The sequence below is a fragment of the Budorcas taxicolor genome, chromosome 18, assembly GCF_023091745.1.
Source record: "Budorcas taxicolor isolate Tak-1 chromosome 18, Takin1.1, whole genome shotgun sequence".
NCBI classification, from domain to species: Eukaryota; Metazoa; Chordata; class Mammalia; order Artiodactyla; family Bovidae; genus Budorcas; species Budorcas taxicolor.
Genome location: NC_068927.1, coordinates 8,157,155 through 8,174,304, shown reverse-complemented (window position 1 = coordinate 8,174,304; position 17,150 = coordinate 8,157,155). Strand labels below are relative to the sequence as shown.

Below are 17,150 nucleotides of genomic sequence, written 5' to 3'. Positions count from 1 at the left end.
GATGACTGGTGTCTTACTGAGACGAGAACACACAGAGGCAAGCACACAGAGGGGAGAGGGACGTGATGATGAGATGGCTGTTGGGGTGATGTGCCTGTGAGCCAAGGAACCCCACAGATTGTCAGGAGCCCCCAGACTCTGGAAGAGGCAAGGAAGAATCCTTCCTCAGAGCTGTCAGAGGGAGTGTGATCCTGTGGCACCTTGATTAAGGACTCCTGGCCTCCTAACAGAATCTCCATTGTTTGAGGCCACCTATGAAGGGCACCCTTTACGGCATCCTTACACCGGTGCCATGTTAAGTCCCCTCTGCATCTGGAAACAACCCGCCCCTGCTCACAAGGTAGAAATACCCCGGAATCCAGGAGGTGACTTTCCCTACCAGGGAACCTGGGTTTGTAGTGTCTTGGGTCAGCAGTAGAGATCCTTCCAGACGCCTCTGAGAAGCTTCAGCCGCTCGTCCCCTCCAGTAACTGAGGAGGAGATGCTCCAGTGAGGCCTGGAGCTGCAGGCAGGAGTCCAGTCTGCACCCCTGCTGAAGCTGGTTCTGCTTGGAGAGTGAAGAGCCGACGCGATGCTGACGCAGGGCAGAAGACGGGCCCCCAGTGGCCTCCCAGAGAGAGTACTCAGAGGACAGCAGAGTCTGAACGAGGGGCCGCTCGGGTCCCTGCCCCGCCTGGAGCCACCCACCCTCTCAAGGAGACTGGTTGGGTCCGTTATCTCCGACCTGGTGCAGAGAGACCAGCTTCCAGCCAGGTGATTTTGCACTGCCTTGCAGGGCAGTAGGTGGAGTTGTCTTTAAGTGTTCATGCATCTCTTTCTCTTTTTATAATTTTCATTTTGTATTGGAGTGGAGTTGATCAACAATGTTAGTTTCAGGTGCACAGCGAAGTGAATCAGTGATACCCATAGGTGTATCTGTTCTTTGTGGGTTTCGCTCTCTCCGCTTGCCCTCCTGCCACTTAGCCAGGAGTGCCACCCACACACCATCTGCTCTTTCTGCTTCATTAGACCTTCCAGCTGATTAACTAATCCATTCAGTAATTTACCAGCTTCCCTGGTGGCTCAGAGGTCAAAGCATCTGCCTCCAATGCAGGAGACCCAGGTTCGATCCCTGGGTTGGGAAGATCCTCTGGAGAAGGGAATGGTAACCCACTCCAGTATTCTTGCCTGGAGAACCCCATGGACGGAGAAGCCTGGTAGGCTACAGTCCGTGGGGTCGCAAAGACTCGGACACGACTGAGCGACTTCACTTTCATTTTCACTTTTAGTAATTGATGAGCACATATTTATTGAGTCCTCATCACCATACCAAGGATCATGCTGGGTGCTGGGGCTCTAACCATGAACAGACTGAACCTCTGGTCTAGACCTCATCAAATTCCTGGTCTTGGGGCCAGGGCAGGCCCATATGGAGCCTTGGAGTGAATTAGATAAAGGCATCCCGTTCTTCTGGGCAGGGTTCATGGCTCAGCACGTGTAACAGCATATCAGCGACTTGCATATCAGCCCAGCCCACTTCCTTAGGCCAGCAACCTTGTGCAGTGCACAGTTTGTACAGCTGCACGTGGTGCTGAGTCTCCTGGGACTCCTAATAGCTGACAGGGACAGGACAGACGTGGAGGATGAGGCAGGGAGGGATTAAAAAGCACCCAAGGCAGCATCTGACCCAGCCCTGTTTGAGCCAAAAGAGGCGCCTCAGAAGGGGAGCTTTGGGTACATATAGCAGTGAAAATAGCTACACAGTAAGCCTTTTGGGGGTTTTGTTGTTACTGTTTCTGTATCGATAAATTTGGTGATTCTGAGGCATAGAGAGTTCAATTAATCCTTTGCCTATTTCTGAAGCTTCCTTTCTAAAGGAGAGAATTTATGTGCCACCGTTTAGGCCCTTTTCAATACAGTCACTGGCATCGCATTTTGGCAGAGGCACTAAATGACTCGAGAGAGTTGGGAGATGCAGGGAAGATGTTTTTATTATTATTATTATTCAGAAGCTTTTATTTGATCATATAAATCGTTACACTCACTTGAGTTTCTGCCTCAACCAAGACGAAGAATCACATCTACCAATATTCTCAGCCCCACTGCTACTGTATAGAAAGAACCTTAGATTCTAACTTGCAAGTAACAGAAATAATTGGAGGGATTTATCATGATTGGAAAATCAGACCCTGGAAAATCAAAACAAACGTTGCTACGGAGATGAATTTGCATGTGTGGGGGGCTTGTACGTTAAAACAAGCCTGGATGCCATGGGCAAAACCTGCTTCCCTTTCCACTGGTGTGTTTATTTTCATAGCCCCATCATATATTAAGCATCCTTGCAGTGGAGGCATCTCTAGACTCTGTTGTCTACATTTTGAAAGTGCCAAATCCTAGCCAGTAGACCACCAGGAGGGCTATGTCATCTACATTTTGAAGAGAAGACCTGCCTTATGGGAACCCCCTCCTTTGAAAACTAAATCCATATGGAATTCTCAGCCTATATAGATGAAGGCAGATAGTCACAGCGTGTTATATAATACCACAGTGAGAAACTGCTCTGTTAATAAAACTCAGGGAATTTCTAGTAGCAGCTGTGATAACAGAGCCTAGGGAATGTCACGCAGGGAGAGTAATAAAGTCCAGTGAAAGAATTCAAGTTGTGTCTTTGAAACTCACTCTGTATGACATTTCTCAGCCTGCTGATTGCATTAGTCAATACCCACAAACCCCACTCTACCCAGAAATTGTAGCTTCCCAGAAGGCTTCCTTGAGTCCTTGGTTTGTTATGATAGCATATAGAATCTTTTCTGATGACCCTTTTACAAAATGCAGCCCAACTTGCCTCTGGAATTCCCTGTTCTCCTTCACTGCTCCATTTTTATTTTGTTTTATTTTTTTCCTGCCAAGATTTATCACCATCTGACTTGACATGTGTATCAGTCAGCTAATACTTTGTAACAAATACCTTGACACACAGTGACTTTGAAACAACAAACCTATTACCACCTGACTTGTGGGTCAGAAACCTGCCTGTGACTTAGCTAGCTAGATCCTGCAGCTCACGGCTTCTTACGAGGCTGCCATCAAAGTGTGGGCCAGCACTGTGGCTATCCCAAAAGTCAGACAGGGAAGGATCCAGTGGGAACTGGTGGGAGTCATTTCAGAAGCCACATTGCAAATTACATATTTTAAATTATGTATTTGTCTATCATCTCTAACCCACTGAAATAAAAACTGCAGAAGAGCCGAGATCTCTCTGGTTTGTTCTTCATTGTATCCATGCTGCCAGGTGTTTGTCCAATGAAAGAACTCAGGTATTTGTTAATTGAATGAATCAATGTGGAAACTGCTTTTTGTCCCCCAGAGAAGTCCTGAGTGTGTCTTATTTCTCTTCTTTCTTCTTGTAAATGTATCTGGAGAGTTTTTGAGTGTCAGAGGCTGAGAGAGAATAAAAGCTATTTAGGAGAAAATATTTATTTTAACAGTTATGTAGGCAGAATAAGGGCTTCCCAGGTGGTGCTAGTAGGAACGCACCCACCTGCCAATGCAGGAGACATAAGAGACGTGGGTTTGATTCCTGGGTTGAGAAGATCCCATGGGAACCCACTCCAGTATTCTTGCCTGGAGAATCCCATGGACAGGAGCCTGGCGGGCTACAGTCCAGATGGTTGCAAAGAGTTGGACATGACTGAAGTGACTTAGCATGCAGAGATACCCAAGCCCTGATCTCTGGGAACTGAAGATGTTACCTCACTGGGCAAAATGGAACTTTCAGCAGTGATTAAAGTTATGGACCTTGAGTAAGGGGATTATTTTGGATTTTCTGGATGAGTCCACAAGGAGAGCCTTTTCTGGGTGTGGTCCCAGGGCTGGACCATGGAAATGACCCAAGGATCATCAGTTGCAGGTCTTTTGAAAGAGCCTGATATTCAGGGAGGTCTTGATAGAACCAGGAATTGTGGGCCTCAGGAAAGAACATTCCATTTTTATTAATACCATCCACACACGTTAGAGACTCAGGATCAGATCTTCCTTCATGATAAGATTTTAGGGACGAGAAAGTCTTCCATTGGAACTCATGGTCTCAGGAAGTACTGATACGTTCCTTCTAGTCCAGCATAAAGAAGTCTCCACCCGTGAGAAATAACTGCTAATGAAAGAGGAGTTGGCTCCCGTTCACTTTGCTCTTTTGCATTTCTTTAAATAGTCCATGTACAGAAGTATAACAAATATACAGGAAAAAGCACAAAGCAGTGGACTTTCACGTGGTAGAAACACTCCTGTGAGATTCATTGCGTGTTGCCCGAAGCAAGAGCTGGTTCGCTCTTGTTGCTCACCGACAGTTGCGTGGAGAGACCCTAGTTTACTCAGACCTTCCCCCCTGATGGCCATGCCGCTTGTTCTGCTTTGGGGCTGTTGTCAATGGTGCTGCTCTGAAGTTATCGTCCATGTCTTTTGGTGAAAGCGTTTCTGTTGGGTCCACACCTGGGGTGGGGGATTCCTGGGGTAAGGGCATCCTTTTATGTTCTGCTTAGATACTGGGACTTGCTGACCTGGGACAGCACGGGATGAGAGACAAGAGTTATGCGAATCCAGGGTCAGATGCTGTCTGCATTTTTAAACTTTCTTATTTATGTGTTTTTGGCTGTGCTGGGTGTTCGTTGCCAGCGGACTTTCCTCCAGCTGGGCGAGTGGGCGCTGCCCTCCCGTTGCGGCTCGTGGACCTCTCATTGCGGTGGCTCCTCTTGTTGCGGAGCGCAGGCTCCAGGGCACACGAGCCTCAGCAGCTGTGGCGTGTGGGCTCAGAAGCTGTGGTTCCCGGGCTCTGGAGCACAGGCTCAATAGTTGCAGAGTATGGGCTGAGTCGCACTGTGGCACGTGGGATCTTCCCGGACCAGGGATCGAACCTGCGTCTCCTGCATTGGCAGGCGGGTTCTTCACCACCGAGCCACCAGGGAAGTCCTCGTCTTTATTTAACATTCTGATACTTGCTCACGGAGGACTGTTGTGCACTCGCTTTTGCGTTAATTGTTATCTTGATCTGGGGTGTTCTCCTAAATTGCACCCAAGGTGAAGTTTTCACCCATGGTCGACTCACTTCACCCTGGTTCCAGCCCTCAGCAGGTCCAAGACACCTGGTAGCTGCCTGCTGTCTAAAAGCTTGGTATCTGGTTCCAAACGATCCATCGGGGCTGTACCAGCTTAAACAGTGCATGAGAGAAACCCCCGGTCCTCAAAGCTCATGCCTGGGCCCACAGGACCTCGTCGCAGGCCACGTTTTGTTTTATTTTCAAATACACATTTTTACTCACAAAGACTTCTGCAAGGTGATTTGAAATTTGTTGGCCTGGAGGGGGCAGGAAGGACATGGACTGTTTCAAGTGAAACATTTAATTTATTAATTGGGTTGGGGCGGCCAGGCTGGCTTCTCATGTCTGCGTTCTTGGTTTCTGGACTGTTAGAAAAGAGAGGGGGCAGGGGAGAGGGCAAGTGCTGTTTAGGAAGGCCTGGCTAGATGGGGGTGGAGGGGCTGCACTCACAGCCAGATCAGGGCCAATGCTCCTCACTAAAGCGTTCCTTTCCTCTGCTTCTTCAGCACAAAGAGACTCTCCATCACCCATTTCCTGTCTCTTTAGGCAGCTCTATCCCACGGCTTAGTGGAGCAGGTATCAGCCTGATAGGATGAGACTTTGCAGGGCTGGGTTTATTGGGTTTAGGTAAGCAAATCCTCTTAAGAAAAACTGTTCATCAGTCAGCCTAATTTACTCATCTGGAGCAGAACGTTTTCTATTTTGTTCCGTGCCGGTGGTCTGGTGTTCTGAGCACTGCAGGAACGTGTGCAAATCCAGGCTCATTCGAGGCTGGGGGAGACCTGGAGCTGGAAACTGAGGGTCTAGTTGAGATGGTGGTTGACTTCACTGGGGGGAAGCAGAGCAGGGGCATGATGGCTTCAGAGATGATTGGAACCCAGAGCTGCAAAGCTGGTCCTTCTGTTCTGCACCCCTCGAAGAAGAATCTATACTAAGAATGCCATCACCCCACAGAGAAGGATTTCCGTTTGCATGTTTCCAGTCACCCAGGGGGCTCTGTCTTCATGTCTGTGCTCTGGTTAATTCATGAGGCAGCTGCTGCAGTCGGTCAGCTCCCAGCCGTCCGCTCCCTCCCCGCCATCTGTGAGACCGGCTGTGCCGGGTCTGGTCCTCAAGGTTGCTTGAAACACTTGGCACCCCAGAGTGCATAGTCAGCTCCGTGTAGCATCAAGCTGATGGGCTCCCACATAGTCTTGACTGAAGTCTAGCCACTTGCCCTCCCATCTCACCTCCGCTTTCCATTCTTGTCTTGAATTCTGACTGTGTGTGACATGTTCCCGTTTGTAGACTCATCATTTTCTTTTTTTCTGATTCTTAATGTGATTTCTCTAGCTCACACAGGGGTTCCCCTTGTTATCTCAGTTGGGACGCTTCATCTACAAGAATGCGATCAGACATCCTCAATAAGCTGCAGGACGTGGTTTCTCTTCCTCATTCCCCTGCTGGAGAGCCCTGAGCCCCACGTGCAGCTGGAAGATGGGACAGCCCAAGAATAGGATCTGCACAGTTAGGAACAGCAGGTCATGTCATCTTCATGCCTTGAGAGTCACCACTGTGTTCTCGTTAAGAAACAGATATCTGTATATCTTAATGTACGTAACTTAGAAAGTGAAAACACCTTGCAGTCTTTCCCAGCCTCACCAGCAGTTTGGTATCTGTTCACCCAAATCTTTATGTAAGTGTAACTTTTATTATTTATTTTTGGCTCTGCTGGGTCTCTGTTGCTGCACTAGCTTTTTTCCAGTTGTGGAGAATGGGGGCTAGTGGCTCTCGAGTTGCAGTGGTGGCCTCATTGTGGTGGCCTCCCTTGTGGCAGAGCAGGGACTCCCTAGACTAGATACTTCTGTTTTCCAACGAGACAGCCCCTTTCTCTCTACCACTGACCTCACCTCATGCAGTGAAGCCATCCATTCTCTGGGGGAATTCTCCAAGGGGAAGACCATGCCTTACTCAGCTTCATATCCTCAGCTCCTGTCACAGGAACCGATGTGTAAGACATATTCGGGATACACAGGATGAACAGATGGCTGGAGGGATGATGGGTGGATGGATAGATAAGATGGAAGGAAGGATGGAGAGTCTGAATCCCCGCCCGTGGCACTCTGGTTTCAGGCATCAGTGGAATGGAGCTGGGTAATTTGAAGCGGCTCCAATCCTCCCCTTTGCTTCATGGCACAATGTCCTCTGCCCTGGAAGATCAGCAGGGGGGTAGCAGAGTCTGGAAGGAGAAATGATTCTGTCTTCCCCTCGTCTAGGGTACCACGCTGGGAGCCTCTCCCTCAGTATCTGCAGGACCGGTTTTCTCAATGCACTGTGGGAAGCTCATGAATAGAAGGTGGAGGTGGGTGCCCTTGGTTGCCGTGCAAGCTGTCACGGCACCCGGGCCAGAAATAAAAGTTACAGGTGAACTAACCAGTGGCCAAGGCAGCTTTTCCCTTGCAGGTGGGCCCCTTTGGTCTCTCTAATCACGGTGATAAGATGAACCGTTAAGTAATAACAGGCACCTCCTCTGTACCGCGCACAATGTATGTTCCACACCGCGTTCCGCCCGTTCCCATCGCTGTCACTGTCATCCTTGGGGTGACCCCAGCAGTGGGTATCACGTAGGATACAGCCTTCCGTTTATAGGCAGGGTTCTCGGGGCTGTGGAACTTGCCCAGGGTCACCCCGGTATTAAGCAGCAGGACCAGGCTCCAGTCCTAAGCAGCGTGACCCCCGAACCTGCCCTCCAGCTGCTCCCAAAGGAAGGAGGACCGAGTCCTTCTGGGTTGAAAGTTTCGTTTTCTCCACTAAGGGGGAAGAAGCTGGATCAGAAAGGATCCTGCCTGCTCTTCTCTCTGCCTGCTCTTCCTGGAGGGCAGAGGTGAGGGATGAGTGGGCTGAGGGATCCGTGTGGCAGTGCCGGGCACCACAGTGCACCACTCGGGGTCTCCAGGGACCGACTTTTTAAGTCCTGAGCCGTCTACTTTTCCATTCTCGATGCAAATGCTCTCCCCCTGATTTGTAACCGCATCCCTCTGGCATAAATGGATTGACAGGCTGTCTAATTTCCCCGTGTCTTCTCTACTGGAGCACCGTGAGCACAGGCCCAATCCTCTGCACTGGGAGGCTATCGTTTCCCATGCAGACGCGGGCTGGAGAGGCTTATCCATACACAGAGACAAGAGCCAAGCTAGGCATCGTCAGGAACGAGGGAGTGGCCGCAGAGACTCCTAGTGACCTGGCCGCGTGCGGAGCTTCCCCGAGTTCTCTCCATGGGCCACATCTTCTGAATATAAGAGGCATTAGGTCAGTGTAGACACTGAGCATTTTTTTTCACCTTCACATTAACCTTTAACATCTTAGACAACAAAATAGAGTCCCCCCCCAAAAAGATGCATTGAGAATTATCATATCTCTTGAAGAGATTCAAATAGATAAAGGACTTCTTATTATTTTTCTTCATGTTAAAATAACTTCACAGAGTTGCCCAAACAGGGGAAAATGCCTCCTTTCAGTCATCCTAGTTCTTGCACATTTTTTTTAAAATAAGCTGTACAGTGCAGTAAAGTCTACAGTCCTTAAATGTGTAACAGCTTGATGAATTTTTACTATGCACGACCCAGATCAAAATGTAGAATATTCCCAGAAGCAAAAAGGGGACACCCCCATGTCCCTTTCCAGTTGAAAGGGACATATCCCTTTCTCAAGTAGCCGCTGTTCTGACTGCCATCGTCATGGATGAGTTTTGTCTGGTTCCAGCTTCACGAGAGCAGAAGCACACAGGATGTGCTTTCTTTGCGCCGAATCATCACTGGACACGTACTTAGCACTGAAAGCTGGGTGTTCTCTAACCAAATATATAACCATATATAACCAATGGTCTCTGCTTAAAAGGTCTTAATGAAAGTATGTGAAATAACTGATTTTTTTTTGCAAAAAGCAGAGGAACTCTAAGGCTTTTTATCTACCCCCCCCCCACCCCCACCCCCCACCAACAACCCCTGTAAATGAAAACTACAGGATTAATCTGCACCAAATCTGGGCAGCCTGTTTAGGATGGATTGTTTGAAATATATGAACTGGTCTACTCAAAATCCACTTTGGAGGAGCTGCAAGGGCCCCGCAAAAACTTAGCCAAATGACCCAAGAGAAACTGAGAGCCCTGATTGGTGATAAAGTTTGTTTCTGTCTCAGGCAGCTCTGGCCCACCCAGGGTGAGTAACAATACGGATTTATTTATTGAAGGAGGGTTAAGGATTCTTCTGGATGATGTTGTAGAGGAAAGTTCGTGGTCCAGTGAAGCTGAGAAGTATTTCATGTTCTGTCTCTGTTTTGGAGATTTATAATGCTCATCGTCAATTAGCATATTAAAGCTGCTGCTAAGTCCTGCTGCAAAGGTAGTGATATGGTTACATCAGCATCAGCTAAACATCTTTGCCACAGAACACTCTTATAATGGAGATTCTTCTTCTATCTCAGAGAACTCATTTTCCTGTAACTTAGGTACTAAAAGCCAGCAGTCGGTAAGTCAGTCTTTGGGTAGAAGAATTTTACATTTACATTTTACTTATGATAAACATGGGCTTTCCTGATAGCTCAGTAGGTAAAGAATCCACGTGCAATGCAGGAGATCCTGGTTTGATGCCTGGGTTGGGAAGATCCACTGGAGAAGGCTACCCACTCCAGTATTCTGGCCTGGAGAATTCTATGGACCGTATAGTCCATGCGGTCGCAAAGAGTCGGACACGACTGAGCGACTTTCACTTTATGGTAAACATAAGGCCTCCATCTGTTATTTTCTCAAGTTATCCTGAGATTTAAAACATCTTTAAATTATCAAAGTGAAGGTAATATCACTTTCAAAACTTTTTCAGAATATGGATGGAAATATCCATTGGGGGGAAATTTATTTTATTGGTTTTATGTAAACTTCATTTTACTTTATTCTGAAGCTAATTATTTTGCATCACAGAAGCACCAGAAAGGTGTCTCTTTCCCATATAACTACACTGCTGCCTCTAAAAATCAAGAGAAATGAGCCCAAAATGGAACTCAAGGCCCCTGAGCTGGCAAGAGAAGGTCATGGGTGAGTGGGGAAGTGATAAGTTATCAGCGAGTCTTGCGAGACAGTCTGTAATCAGGGTTTATCATCTCTTTTAACCTTTTCTTTTCTCTGAGATATGTTTTGGAGCAATCAATAATTGCTTCCAAAATTCCTCCTGTACTCCACAGAGGCCCAGATTTCCCGTTCTGCAGGAATCCCACAATTTCATCCGTCCCATTATCAGAGGAACATCTTAGTAGTTTTTCAGCAGAAGTTGTTTCTGCTAATTTGCTAATTCATTCATATGCTGTCTGCCAGCCTCTGGGCGTCCGTGGACCATTTTCAGCTTACTTTTGTTTGGCCAGACAGGAAGTCTGTTTGCTGCTTTTAATTGTATTAAGTCCTTCGGAGAGAGGGAAAGTTCTGGGGGGACCGAACAGATTTTGTTGCTCAAAAAAGACACATTGCAAGTTTCATGATGCTTTTGCATCACCTGATCTAAATATTTGCAAGAGAGATTGAGAAAAGAAGGCCTTCTTCATATACCATTTTATTATCTCAGATTGTGAATCTGTGCTCATGGGCTAAATTCAATATATAATCAGCACACATTTTTAGTCCTTTTATCCTGTGCTGGATTTGAAGAGGGATTCTCGGAAGAGAAACCTTAGCCCTGGTTGTCAAGGAGGACACACCTGTTTGGAGATTCAGGCCATATAGTTAAAAAAAACTACTCACAGAATAATCATAGATGTGTGGTGTTGATGGAAAAGACAGTGTTTAATGCAACCTGTCGCCGTGCTTAACACTGTAAATGTACTGACTCTTACTCCTCAGCCCTCCATGAGTCATGTAACATTATTATTTCTGTTTAAATGTGAGGACACTGAGGCATCTGCCCAGGGTCACACAGCTAGTCAGTGGCAAAGGTGGGGCCGTTAGCAGCTTTCAAGAGGAAACTGGCTTTTATTGAGTGTATTCTGTATACCAGGTCTCAGGATAAATTATTTCACACACTATTTGGTTTAATTTTCAAAAAAGCTTTTAAGACAAAGAAGTATTATAGCTACTTTTATAGGTAATGAATTGAGACTCAGGGATGCTGAGTAGCTTGCCCAGAGTCGTGGAGCATCTAAGTGGCAGATCCAAGGTTCAAATCTGGTCTGCTTGATTCTAAATTCTATTCAGATGCACTGTGCACATTAAGCCAAGTCTATAGCTTCTTTGTCTAGCTAACTAGCATTTTGTAAAACTACATTCACACACACACACACACACACACACACACACACACACCTCTTTCCTAGCTGCCAGTGGCTCAATTCACTCCAAATATGGAGCCTTGTCACAAAGGATCAGAACTCAGCCCAGAGCTCGAGTGACCAGGGTATGGGTTTCTCCACCTTCATGGCAACACCTGGTCCCGGCTGTCCCTGGAAACATCCCTGAAAAACTGTCCAAGGGAACCTGTCTCCTGCATCCTTTTCTGAAGGTAAGGGCCAGCCCCTCCACGTCCCATCAGAGCAGGGACCCCGAGCTGCAGAAGGGAGCCTGGCTGACCTTGGATGAGGACTCGGCCCAGGGAATGCCCAGTGGCTGCCCAGTGGAAGGGCTGAGTCACCCCTGAGGTCTTCTGCAGATAGCCTGCCCTGCTCCCTTCTCAGCCACCGTGGAGCTGGGTTACCTGAGTGCTCTAGCTCCAGCGTATGGGGAAGTAAGGGCTGATCTGGCCAAGAAAATTGGTAACCTGGAAAAGCCATGAGTATCTCCCCAACCCCAGCCCCACCGCCAGTTGCTGAGTGAGGAGGGAATTTGCTTGGCTCTCAGGGGACCTGGAGTCCTCCCTTGGTTCTCTGATTGCTTGTTATATGGCCGTGGGCAGGGCCCCCTCCCTCTCCTGGCCTCCTTGTCCCTTGGGTGGGGCCATGGGGTTTAATAACAGACCCCGTCAAAGGATGCTGGTGATGAGATGAGGTTGTAAATGGAAACTGCCCAGGAGCATGCTGCAGCCTTTGGGGGGGTCGTTTCTTCCCTAAGCCTTCTTATCACAGTCTACACCCCAGCTCCCCCCAACCTCTTCTACCCCTTGGGAAGCTGGCACTTGTCAAGAAGGCCACTGCTCTCTGAGGGCCAGCTCACATTCTTGCCCTGCCACCCGGAGGGACGGGTCAAGAGAGGGCACGAGGGGCCAGGACGATCGTCACCTGGGATGGAGCCCAGAGCATTCCTCGGGGAACCTTCCTGGGGACCTTCGTGCCTGTTTGCTCCAAATCACGGCCACCTTTGCCCCTCTCTCGACCCAGCCGCAGTAACCTTTGAATGAAGTGAATGCATAACCTCCCTCTTCCACCAGGGTCTCTGAATCTGCAGTCACCTCTGCTAGAACAGAGCAGACGCTTATTTTCATTCTCAGGGGTTGCTTCCTCAGAGAAGCCTCCTAACCTGGTCTCTTCTGTCCGTTATATGCTCTCGTGATACCGCGTGCCTCTTCCCAGCAATAATCAACCCCCTCCTTTCCCTTCTGCCCGGTCCGGTTCCCATCGCCTCCCGCAGTGTCTGTACATGGCGGCCCTGATGCTACATTTATGGAAGGAAGAGGAGTGATGCGTTTCCCTCTGGGGGCCTGGCATGCGCTGTGAGAAGTCGACAGCCTGTCCCCTGCCCCCCTCCTCGGTGCACCGTGACAGCATCTTCGCCCGCTGTGGTTCTGGCCCTTGGTGATCGCCTTCTGCCTCCGCCACCCCGCTGCTTCCCTGTGCGCATGCTCCGTGCTCCACTCCGCTCGGACCTGTGCGCAGAGCTTGTCCAGTGGCGCGTGGGGAGGAGCTAGCGGCGACCTCAGGGATCGGCTGGAGACCTCCCGTCTGGCTATGCTTCCCTGTATCAAGCCAACGGAGCTGGCAGGCTGTGTTTTAATCAATTGATAGCATCGTTTGGCACCCAGCATGCAGCTCAGGTTTTGTAAAAGACCAGGTGGCTGGTGTTCCCATCTCTCCATCCTCACAAAAATTTCAGGTTGGAGGCAGCAAGCGGCTGCCAGGCTTCTGGAACATTGGAGAGGGGCCAGGGCTCTGCATGGCGCACTTCCCCCGCAGAAGGAAACGAACCCCAGCGAGAGGGGAGAAAAGAGAAGAAGGAAAGTGCCGGGAACGTTCCTGGGGGAAATGAAACTGTCATCTGACTGCGGTCTCTCCCTTTTTGAGAGGAGGGGCTGTGAGCAGCCAGGATGAGTTCAGCTCAAAAGTCAAGTCAGTCTAGTCAGTTTAAGATTCGTCCACCTGCCCGGGCCTCTGCAGGGGACACACTTCATGTGTCCTCTCTTCTCGTGGGCCCCTAAACGTGCTTCCATGACCCCAGTCCTTCCTGCTTTCATCGTGCATTCTCTGTCTTCAGACTCTTCCCAGGTCCAGGCTGATCTCCAGCCTGGGGTCAGAATAGTTTTCGCAGTGTCTGAGCTGGTCACAGCCTGTCCCATGGGTGCCACCTTCCTGTGACTGTCCCTCCTGCGCAGATGGGTGCTTCACAAGGCACATGCCTTCTGGTCTTCACTGATGTAGTTCCAGGGCCGGCACTGGGTCTGGGATGTGAAAGGAGCTCAGAACATGTTTATGAGTAAGTGGACGGATGGGTGGATAGGTGAATGGATGGATGGATAGATGGATGGATGAAAGCATGGATGGATGAATGGATATATGGATGATTGGACAGACTGACAGGTGAATGAATGGATGAGATTGTTAGGGGCCAGGAGAGGTAAACAGGCCCAGGGGACGTGCTGAGACGGGCCAGCAGTATTAACGGTGGATACCCTGGGATGGTACACAGTAGTCAACACCAGACTCTAGAATCAGACCAGCAGGGTTTGTGTCCCGATGACTTTGGGCAAATTGTTTTGCGTGATCTAAGGCCAGCCTTTCTCATCTGCAAAATGGCACTGGAAGCAATGCTTCCTTCAGAGGGCAGTTGTGGGGAGTGGATGAGATAAGTCATGGTGTGTGCCTGGTACCAGACCTGGCAAGTAGGAAATGCCCAGAAGCTGGGCATGGTGTTTAGAATGATGATGAAGCAGGGTACGAGGAGGAGAAGGAGAAGGTGGAAGGGGGCATCACAGAGAGGAGGCATGTGTGCGGGGGTCTACACTGCCTTAGTGTCCTTACAGATCCTCCGAGCCTCCATAGCTGTGCCCAGGCTCCCCAAAGTGTTCCTTCTGTGCTTGCCTTTGGCACTTTCTATAGGTTGTCCCCACAACCCCACCACTTCCTGTTGCCTTACCTTGTTAAAGACCCTAGCTCTCTCCAGCTTAGTTATTGCATTTGACATTAGTCATCTCATTTATTGCTCAGTATAACTTAATAACTTTTTTTAATCAAAGCAATAAACATACAATTTTTATGCAGACACCACTTTACAAGACAAATCCAATGAGGGTGTTCCTGGTTAGGTGAATCACCTCCAAGAGGTGGTTTGGGGACCCCAGTGTGTGACTCTGTCATTTCCTAGATCGCTCTTCTCCTCTATTTATCTGGCAGATGAAGAAAGAGAAGGTAAAGGATCAGGGGGAAACATTTATGGACCAGGCTGGGAATGGCATCATTTATGTCACCCACCTTTTATTGGCCAGGACCAAGTCACATGACTATCTTCCCTGCAAGGGATCCTGGGAAATGTAGTCTAGCCATCTTCCCAGAAAGAAAGGAAGATGGCAATAGCCCAGTGGCTTCTGCTAAACCCATCTTCCATGTTCACTTTTGGCTGAAGCCTTCAGTTCTTGGCACACTGACCGCTCACCTCCAAGCCAGCCCTGTCCAGTTGCAGCCCTAGCTCCTCCAGTTCCATCCTGTGCAGAACCACTACCTTCCTTGCCCAGTTCCCACAGTGAAATCTGACAACATCTGGATGCCAGGTCCAAGACAGAGCACCTCACCTGGCCTTGAACACTTATAATGGGGTCCACATCTTGACCTGTGTCCTGGAGGAGGACCCTTCTCCCCTTTCTTTCTCCTTTCTCCTCTGCTTATCCCAATCTGGGTCATACTAGTTTGTGCTTGGATTTTTTTTTTTTAATCCAAACCAATTAAAAATGTACTTTGTTAAAGAGTGGGGAAAAATGTCTTTTACCTCAGCTGAGAATTCTGCCTGCCCAGTTGCACCTGGAAAAGAATTAGAAGTGACAGCATGTTGCTAATTGGGGAGTTTGAGCGGTCCCTTCTGTGTGGAGTGGGCTTCAACATACTTGCTCCAGCATGTGGACATTCACAAGTTTGCCATATCAGAAACTGAGGTTCTGAGAGGTGGCGTCTCAGACAGATCAAGGTGTATTTGGGGACAGGCCAAGGTGTCTATTCATCTTACGCCCTGGAGCTTGACCCAGGGGAGGGAGAGAGTCTGGGTTTCCATGCCATCCTCCAATGGTTGGGATGTCAGCATCCTTTCTCACCGGCAGCCGCCCTCCTCATCACTTTGCTCATGGAAGACCTGCAGGAAGTGGTGTGGGACTGTGGGCATTTGAGCCATAAAGCTCAGGTTCAAAGCCCAGCCTCATCACTAGGCCTGTGATTTGAGCCAGGTGACAATTTCTCTGACCAATCTTCTCATCTCTAAAATTGGGTCAACTAGTGCCAGCAGACCACAGAATCTAACCATAGGTATGGACCTTAGCATGGAGCAGTCTCTCTGCTTTTTTCTTTTCCTATGAAGGATAGCAAATCCTGCCGAGGGCGTGGGGTAGAGTGAGGTTGCAAACACTCTGGACTGTGGTCTGCCGCCCTGTGGGAGGCAGGCGAGCTGGCTCTGCTCTTGGAAAGAGGTGGAAGATTCCCTCTGTCAGCAGGGAGTTGATCCCTTACAAGTGCAGCTATTGAAGCCTGTGGTGACAGCCCCTCCCTGGCAGATTCCATGAAAGCACAGAACCACAGAAAGGAGCTGGAGTGCCAGGGCAGGTCTTCAAACCGATGCTTATTCAGACATTGGCAATACACCACTCTCTGCAACACACATCCAGTGAAAACAGTTATGCCTCTTGATTTTTCTGGAGCCCTCATAAGGATGGTCGACTGGTATGCTGGTCTAGAACATGGGTATGCAGTGATGGATGGTACCCAGGTACTCTAGGTATCCTGGCATGGAATGTAGCTACACTGGGATTGTGCAGCCAGATGGTACATTGAGATGGACATTGGTCCATGGGGATGGAACATAGGTGTGCTGGGATGGTACACAGAGGTGGTACACAGGTATGCTAGGATCATATGGAAAAATGGTTCACAGCTATGCTGGGATGTTTTTATACTGGGATGTTGCCCAGGTATGCAGACAAGCCTGGAGGTGGACAGAGATGGGACAGGGAGACGCTACACAGGGTCGGCACCCAGACACACAGAGATGGTCCACATACTGGATGGAGCATGAGATGGGATGCTGGTACGTCGGCTGCTACCCATGTACACAGGGATGGTAAAAAGGTATGCTGGATGGACCCCTAGGGCAGTATGGGGATGTTACACAGGTGTGTTGAGACTGTCTCCTGGGATGTTATACAGGCATATTGGGAAGTATACATGGATGGCACACAGAGATGGCCCGTGGGGACCCTGGGCCAGTTCACAAGGATGGCACACTGTTAGGTGGGATGGTGCACCCCACGATTCTAGAAATAGAGAGGCTAAATGGACTCTGGAAAGGTCCGCACTGTTGCCGCATCTGAGACACCACGCTGCTTTTATGTGGCTGATAATCTTTTCTGGTGGAACCTGTAGCCGTGTACTGGACAGGCTTCGGAAATAAGCTCGGCCTCAAATTCCTGCTCCTCCCCTCTTGGCGTGTGACCTGGGGCAGGTTCCGAAGCTTCCTAGGCTTTGGCTCATTATATAAAACAGAGAAGGAAAAAGCTTCTTCATGGGCGTGTTGCCAAGTACAGACCCGCAGTGAGTCCCGCCTCCGTGTTAGCTCCGTCCTCATCAGCTATTATGACCTGTCATGCTGGAGAGGGCCAGGGAAGGCTCAGGAGCCTTAAAGGACCAAGTTAGAAGTGGGAGCTTCACCACTCAGTAACT

General features: G+C 49.1%; 1 non-coding gene across 1 annotated transcript; it reads left to right on the top strand.

Annotated features, from left to right (window-relative positions):
• Positions 1–1,051: 1,051 nt before the first annotated feature.
• On the top strand, positions 1,052–1,123 carry TRNAW-CCA (transfer RNA tryptophan (anticodon CCA)). Its single transcript has one exon. It is a non-coding gene; the product is annotated as a tRNA-Trp (tRNA).
• The last annotated feature ends 16,027 nt before the right edge of the window (positions 1,124–17,150 follow it).